General features: G+C 46.7%; 1 pseudogene; it reads right to left on the bottom strand.

The window, feature by feature from the left end:
* Positions 1-6,540: 6,540 nt before the first annotated feature.
* Positions 6,541-7,336, bottom strand: LOC120843741 (annotated as a pseudogene).
* Positions 7,337-7,824: the final 488 nt, after the last annotated feature.

The following is a 7,824-nucleotide window of genomic DNA, read 5'->3' as shown; positions in this document are numbered from 1 at the left end:
AATTTTAATTCATATACCGACTAAGTTTTTAAGAAAATAAAACTTGGTTTATTAAATAAAAATGGAACGTGTAGACATGCATGACTTCGGAGCGAGTGTTTGTGACTGTACGACCTCGCTTCATAACGGCCGCGCTGCGTGCGAGCGCCTTGCAGGCTTCGGGTATATGACGCCACCTCGTGTGCCGGTGGCAAACCGTAAAGTACACTCCATGGCCTCCAAGATTCCGAAGCGCGCGAACGCTTCTCCGGCCGTCCCTTTCGTACTGAGGGTGCGTAATCGGAAAAAGAGAAGGAGGCGGCGTTTCTCCGCGGGGAGGCGCTCTCAACCCAGGCATCGACAGCATGACGCGAGAAAGAAGAGTTTAAAAAAAAAAATTTTTTTACGTCGACTTGCTGCAACTTTTACTCACATATCTTTTTGTGTTTCGCGGTAGAACGGTGAACAGCTGCTCTGGGGAAATAAATAGCAAAGTTTTGATGCTTATTTAATTTGATATATTCATCTGGACATGTTGCCGCTATAGCTACAAGCGCGCCTTTTGATATATTTGAATGCAATCTGTAGGGAGTATAAACAAAAAGTAGCTCCGTACATGAAAAAAATTCGGATTTCCCTTAGTAAAAATAGTCATGCTGCACTTTCTTGTCTTTTATCTCCACACACTACTTGACGCAGCGTTTTGAGCCTGAGTTCGAGGTTTGATACTATATAGTACAGTCCGTGTTATAGTTCTTTCTTCTTTTTTTATATTTTTAATATTTATTACGCAGCTTTGGCGGGTAATATTCCGGTGTTCGCTTCTACTGGAAGCACCTTTAAAAGCAGGGGTAACACTACTTACACGTTATAAAAAATATTAGTCTGCAGATATCTGTCACCACGATTATCCGTGGTTCATTGCCGTGCCGCATTCGAACGTCAGATGTCGTGGTGACTTGTGTTTAAATCTGTTTGCAAACTGTCTTTTGTATGATGTATAAGCAGTGTGCCGCCGGCGTGAGGGAAAAAAGTATGGCGGTGAGATACGACCACCTCGTAAGGATTTCACCATTTGTTTATGAACTTTGTGATATTTGTAGGTACTGATTCAAAAGGTGGGGCGTTATCTTGTAAATGCCTAGTTTTTGGCACATGTAGCACACACCATTGTATCCCCTTATGCATTTTGTGATGTAACTTAATTGATATGCAAACCGAGAATTTTAGATTAGACGCGAAGTACTTTGCAATGCAGTGGCTTCGAGCAGTTTCTTTCAATACGCTACCCTGTCTGTCATAGTCTTGCCTATGTTGACCAGGAGTGGCCGTACAAACGTCTCCATTATAATCCTAGATTGTTTTTCATGGTTATCTCTTGTAGTGGAGATAAAAGTCCAGAAAAAAATTAGCATCATACAGGAAAAAAAATAAAACATATATATATATATATGTATGTATGGTCTCCTGTCTCCAGGGAAATATATACATTGTCTCCTGACATATATATATATATATATATATTTCCCTGGGTAGAAACAACCATGTTCTACTTTTTATATCCGCACGTTGTTTGGCGTATCTTGTCGATCCTAAGCACAAGGTTTGATAGTACAAATGTACTGTCCTCGTGTCATCCTTCTTTTCAAATATTGTTATCATTTGTTACGTGAATTATGCAGGCAATATTGTTGTTGGCTTGTTATGCAAGCACGTTTATGACAAAAATAATGGCGCTAAGATATGACCGCCTCGCAAAGATATTGCAATTTTGTTTTATAAAGTTCGTAATATTTGTAGGTACTGATTAAATAGAGGGTGTTTTTCTAGTACCTGTCTAGTTTGTGGCACATGTAGCTTATACCATCACATCCCGTTATGATATGAAATGGATGATTTTAGTATAAACATTGATGGTGTGATGAGTGCTATTCATCGGCTATCCACAAAATCAAGCTCAGGGCCTGACGGGGTATGTTCCAAGCTACTAAAACTGACTAAAAGTGTGTCAGGCGTTGTGCTTGCCAGCCTTTTCCAGCAGTCACTTGACACCGGTTGTGTGCCGACCGACTGGAAATTAGCAGATGTATTCCCAATTTTTAAATCCGGAAACCAAAACTGTGCAACAAACTACAGACCAATATCCCTAGCATCTGTTTCATTTAAGCTTCTAAAACACAATATATGCATCAGTGATGAAGCACCTTGCTACTAACAATACACATTTTCCGACCCAGCATGATTTTCAACGCGGTCCCTCATGCGAAACTCAGCCATTCGAGCTGATAACTGACCTGCACACCACCATCTATGCATCCTTGCAAATCGATGCAGTTTTCATAGATTTCGCAAAAGCCTTTGATCGCGTACCACACAGTCGTCTCATTAGGAAATTGCAATATCTTAAAATTAACACAAAGGTAATTACGTGGGTTCGAGAATACCTCAGTAACCAAAATCAAACCGTAATAGCAAATGGCATAAGTTCAACCCCCCGTAAGTACTAAATCTGGAGTGCCACAGGGATCTATTCTTGGGCCACTTTTTTTTTTAGTTTATATAAATAACCTCCCTAACAAGGTTTCATAAAACATTCGACCTTTTGCCGACGACTGTGTGGTATACCTTCATATATCAAATCAATCAAATTGCATTGCCCTTCAAAAAGACTTGAATAGCAAAATTCTATGGTGTGAAACATTGCAAATGCAAATAAATATAGAAAAAACGAGAACGATGACATTTATAAACCGTTCTTCCATCGTACATCATAACTACACCCTCATAGATTCAAAATTAGATAAAGTAACGTCCTTTAAATATCTGGGTGTTCATCTAAGTCCTAATCTTTCATGGAATAATCATATAGACTACATTCTTAAAAGAGCAAATCAATCTTTAGGATTTATGAGAAGACATTTGTACATGGCAAAAAGCAAAGACTATAATCTTTTCTATAGGGTTTTCCATGTACCCTCTTTTCGGTAGCACTTGTACGTTTCTCCTGTATTGATTTTTAATCACTTACACATTATTACATGCCGGTGTGCGTGACCATGCACCACGTTACGGGTATTTAGTTCTTTTAGCTTGATTATGTTTCCTTTTATATTTTCATGCAATTGCAACATTGTACGACTATTATGATATTCCATGTTCTCTCTATTTGATGCCCCTGTGGGCCTTTAGAGGTAATTAAGTAAGTGAATAAATAAATAAATACCTGGAACTTTGTGATGTAACTTGTTATGCAAAGAGACAATCAGATCTAAAAAATAATTATGGTTTATTCATAAATTCTAACCTTGTTCCTACCTGTATTTTGTTTTTTTATTATTCCAACTTTCAACCTGGTTTATATAGAGATTGAATGCTGTAAGCATCTTTTTTTTTTTTCTGCTATGATTAGTCGGACTAATCTGCAGTCCTAGGTAGGTTGTTAGGAAAAATCACCCCGAGTGTCCTTTTCTGCGACCAAACCAGCGCGGAAAGAACGGTAAAACACAAATGACAAGCAGAAGTTAACAAAACCATGTGTCAGAGTTGAATAAAAAGGGAAAAGTTGCGACGGGTTCGGACAAAACACGAACAAAGTTCTGAATTAGCGACTCTCTCTGCGTACAACCTAACAAAAAAAAAAAAAAAAAAGAAAAGAGATGGTCTTCGACAAATTGTTCAGGAAAAGCAGCTCTCAAGGGAACCTCTTCACCCATATTGGGCAAGCAAGCACTCGTACGCACAGGTTGTTTACACCGGCGGGGGTGCGCATTGTCTAGGCGCGTAAGTGTGCGTGTTAATGGGTGATCAATGTTATTAAGGTGGCGCCGCCGGGCACGAAAAGGAACGCCGCGCCGCTAGTCTTCTGGAGGAGCATTCACTGCACGCACACCGAACCGTACAAAACATGCACGCACATACACATGCCTCAGAATCTGTTTCTGCCGTAGTGTGGTTCCTCTCCCAACCCCCCGAACACGCTTACAAAAAACATGTTACTACAAAAAAAAAATTAATGGCTGGTTTGGCCCGCTTTGGCCCGCAATGTAGACTTGAATGCAAAGCCCGTACCCAGTCCGGGCCCTATTGATGTAGCTGTGAAGCCCGAGCCCGGCTCGGGGGCCGAGCCGGCCGTGGCCCGCGGGCTGGCTTGTACCAGTGCAGATTTCTACCTGCGACGCTGACGGCACGTCGCTTTGTTATGACTGGGCGGACGTCTCAACTTCGCGGGACTGCCAGAGAAGCTTTCGCGCGCACGCTTCGGGATCTCGGAGGCTATGTACACTCGGCCGTCCTGATTTACCGGTCGTCCCGGTCGGAATCTTCTGCGGACTCCTGCAAATCAAAGTCGTCTGTTCTCCACGGCCTGAGCTTGTCCACAGGCGAAATTCCGCAGTTGGGTCTTCGGTATCGCTGACTCCCTAAAAGGCCTCCGATGCGGTAGCTACCATCGGGGAGCCTTTCCGTGATAATGTACGATTTCTTGTACATTCGTTTCACTTTTTTGGACTCTCCGCTTGCTGTAGACTCTCGTTATACAAGTACTATGTCTCCTGGCTCGCATGTCGTCGGCTGAGATCTCTTGTTTTAGAGTTCTCGCAGCCTTTTTTGGTCTTCGCAGCTGTTCTGGATCGCTGTGGTTCTCTTGGCTTCCACCCCGCGGTCGAATTCCTCTGAAAGGGCGCCTTTCACACAGTCACCAGTAATTCTACGTATACGATAGTTGAACAGGAGTTCAGGCGATGTAGTCTTAATCACCGGGTGGAAAGTAGTGTTAATTCCCCGCTGTACATGATGCAATGTTGAGTCCCAATCCCGGCCGTCTTGGTGCGTGGTGAAACTTGCCACCGCCGGAGTTATCGTCCGATTGTACCGCTCAACGTGTCCGTTAGCTCCAGGCGTGGCCTTGGCATTTTTGACGTGCGTGATTTGGAAGGATTACATTGTCTTGAATTTTTGCTGGTGAATGCAGTTCCTCGGTTCGTGATCACCAGAGTCGGGGGCCCAAAAGTGCTGACCCAGCTGACGCGTTGCGAACTGCTCTCAACAGAACACACTTCTCGAAGCCGTCAATGGCTACGATTATGTACGCGTTGCCAGACTGGGTTCTGACAAACGGTTCGAGGTGGTAAATATGGATGGTATAGAAGGTTTTCTCGATCTCCTCAATGCTTGCAACTTTCCCGGTTTATTCCTGGAATGCGCGTCTTGTGGAAAAGACACTCGGTGCAAGCCGCGACGTATTGCGCACGTAGCTTTTCCTACCTACGAACCAATACGCCTCTCTGGGTTTCGCGAGGGCCTTAACCACGGCAAAGTGTCCAATGCCATCGTGCCTCCTCTTCACCGCCCTCCAACGTGCCTTGCTTGGAACGACACAGAGAGGTTCCCCCACAGAGTGGCTGTCTCGAAACTTCCTGAAGGCCTTACCGTGACGCCATCAGTATTTCTTTCGAACGCGACGGTTTTCTTTGGTGAGGTGTTGCTTTCTCTCGAGTATCCCCTTCAATGCCATGATATTTGGAATCATTCCGCTGGGCGATAGCGAGGCAGTCTTCGATCCCGACGTTTGTGGCGAAGAACTGTAGAACGTTGAAAACTTCCATCCAATCTGGAGGGTCATAATTACAGCAACTTAACGAGTCGGTATGAACCATCGTTGTCCGCTGCTGGAATTTGATTTCAAAGGTAAACTGCCGGAGACAAAGCCAACACCTGCCTATAAGCGTTATTTTGCTCATAGTTGTGTTCACTGCATTGCATTTGGTCACCACTTCGAAGTTCAGTCCAACCAGGTAGGTCCACAACTTTTCGAGCGCCTACGCGACTGCTAACGTTTCCAGCTCATGCAAGTGATGTTATGCGATGGAATTAATACTGACAACCTCAACGAATACAGACACAGGGACACTCCTTTGGTTTGGAAAACCTTCTTGTCTTCTTCCGCTTGCCGTGCGAGTGGTCGCGTAACACGAGGCACACACAAAATATCAAATCTCCCCCGAATGAGCTGTCGAACCTCATTAATTACACAAATCTAAGGGGTACAACAACTTGTCCCCAGGGCAACAAAAGTCTGCAAGAACGCAGCCTGCCATCCCTTCCCATGAACGGCTCCTTGATTCGGCACGTCCTCCAGAAGTGCCTAGGCAGGCGGTCTTCTTTCAGGAGCGCCAAATCACTCACCTGGAGGTCGCTTGACGTGGCAGGTCTACAGAGCTGCACCGATCTCAGCTCCAGTAGGTACTCCCGATGCCACCTCCGCCAGAAGTTTTCCATGGTGGTAGGACGGTACCTCCAGCGCCGTGACAACTGTGCGCCGTGGTCGCTGAAACCGCTGGTAAGCGGTTAAGTTAGAAATAGCTCGTGCCGAAGCCTAAAACATGTCGCGGTTCTCAAAAGCACCCCCGTTTTTTTAGTTCGGCGTACTTGGACTGAACTATATCACTGTGGCGGAAACAGTACAGCTTTAAATAAGATTCCATGCACAAAAAAACAAAAATAAAACAAGACAAACTTGGAACGTAAGACGGACCGAACGGAACATCTCACTAGAACTGAAGTTCACTCATTAGGTCCACAGTCGCGAGATATGTGGCCCTGCTGGCCGCAGATGTAGCACGTCTTGCCGTCATCGGGGCGCACTGGCGATATGGCCGGTTACGCCACAGTTGTTGCAGGACATGGGACCCGAAGAGAAGGACCGTAATGACCCATCTGCTTCGAGCCGCCTCGTATGCCACCAGGACCACCAGGACCACCTCCGCGACCACCACGAGAGCCGTACCCGCCGGAACGGTAGGAGCTGCCGAACAAACCACCGTCCGCGTAGCCGCCACCACTGTAGCCGGCTCCGCAACCGCTGTAGCTTCTGCCGCCGCCGCCATAGCCGCCGCCGCCATCACCACCATATGCGCCTCCGCCTCCGTAGCCGCCGTCTTAGCTCCGGTTTCTGTTGCTGCTGCTGCGTTTGTCACCTTCCGGGCACTCGCGGGCGAAATTGCCCTGCTTGTGGCACCTAACCACTGATGTCCAGCTGTCTCGGCAACTAGGGGCGAAAAAAACTCGAGATTCAAGCGGAGAAGGACTTGAAGCAACACGCCGGTCGGGTTCCTTGCAGCGAACAGATTGCCTTTGATTGGGTTGTTCCGACCTGGCCCTCCGGAATCCATCCAAACACCGTGTCGACTGCCATCAATTTGCGGCTCAGGCGCATCACGCTTCCGGTGACGACATTCCAGTAGTGATTGGCCCCGATCAGAATCCCGATTCCGTCCTCGACGGCATTGTCTGGTGCAACGTCCGCGATGGTCTTGCCCTCCATATTCATCTGTGTCCCCACGACCTCCAAGGGGGCCATCATGAGGTCAGCGCAGATGCAGGGCACCTCGAGAGTCTCCACCCGGACTTCTTTCCTGTCGAGCCAACTCTGCAGCCAAAAGCTTCACCCGGCGGCACTTTGCTGGATTTGTCGTTGCGTTCCCGCCAAAGGTAAAAATGCTGAGGTCCTCCTCGCCCAGCATCCTGAGATGCAGCCTTTCTGATATGTAGCGTCGGACAAATGTGCGCTGACTACCACCATCCAGCAGGAGTCAGAGGAGCGTAAGGCCCTAAAGACCTTCGGCCCACACATCTGCTGTCTGCAGGAACGCCTACTTCATGCTTGGTCCGGTTGTGTTGTCTTAGATTCCGAGTGATGATTGCAAAACGTCTCCTCCCGCTACCTCCTCCTTCACCGCTGTGATCGCTGCGTCCCTTTCTGCTTGCGCACCGCGTCTTGTCACGTTCGGACTGCACATGGTGGTGACGTGTCGTCCGCCACACCGCGCACATCTCAGCGATCTGGCG

The sequence above is a fragment of the Ixodes scapularis genome, unplaced genomic scaffold, assembly GCF_016920785.2.
Source record: "Ixodes scapularis isolate PalLabHiFi unplaced genomic scaffold, ASM1692078v2 PGA_scaffold5__190_contigs__length_132052651, whole genome shotgun sequence".
In the NCBI taxonomy this organism is placed as follows: Eukaryota; Metazoa; Arthropoda; class Arachnida; order Ixodida; family Ixodidae; genus Ixodes; species Ixodes scapularis.
This window is presented reverse-complemented; position numbering and strand designations above follow the sequence as displayed.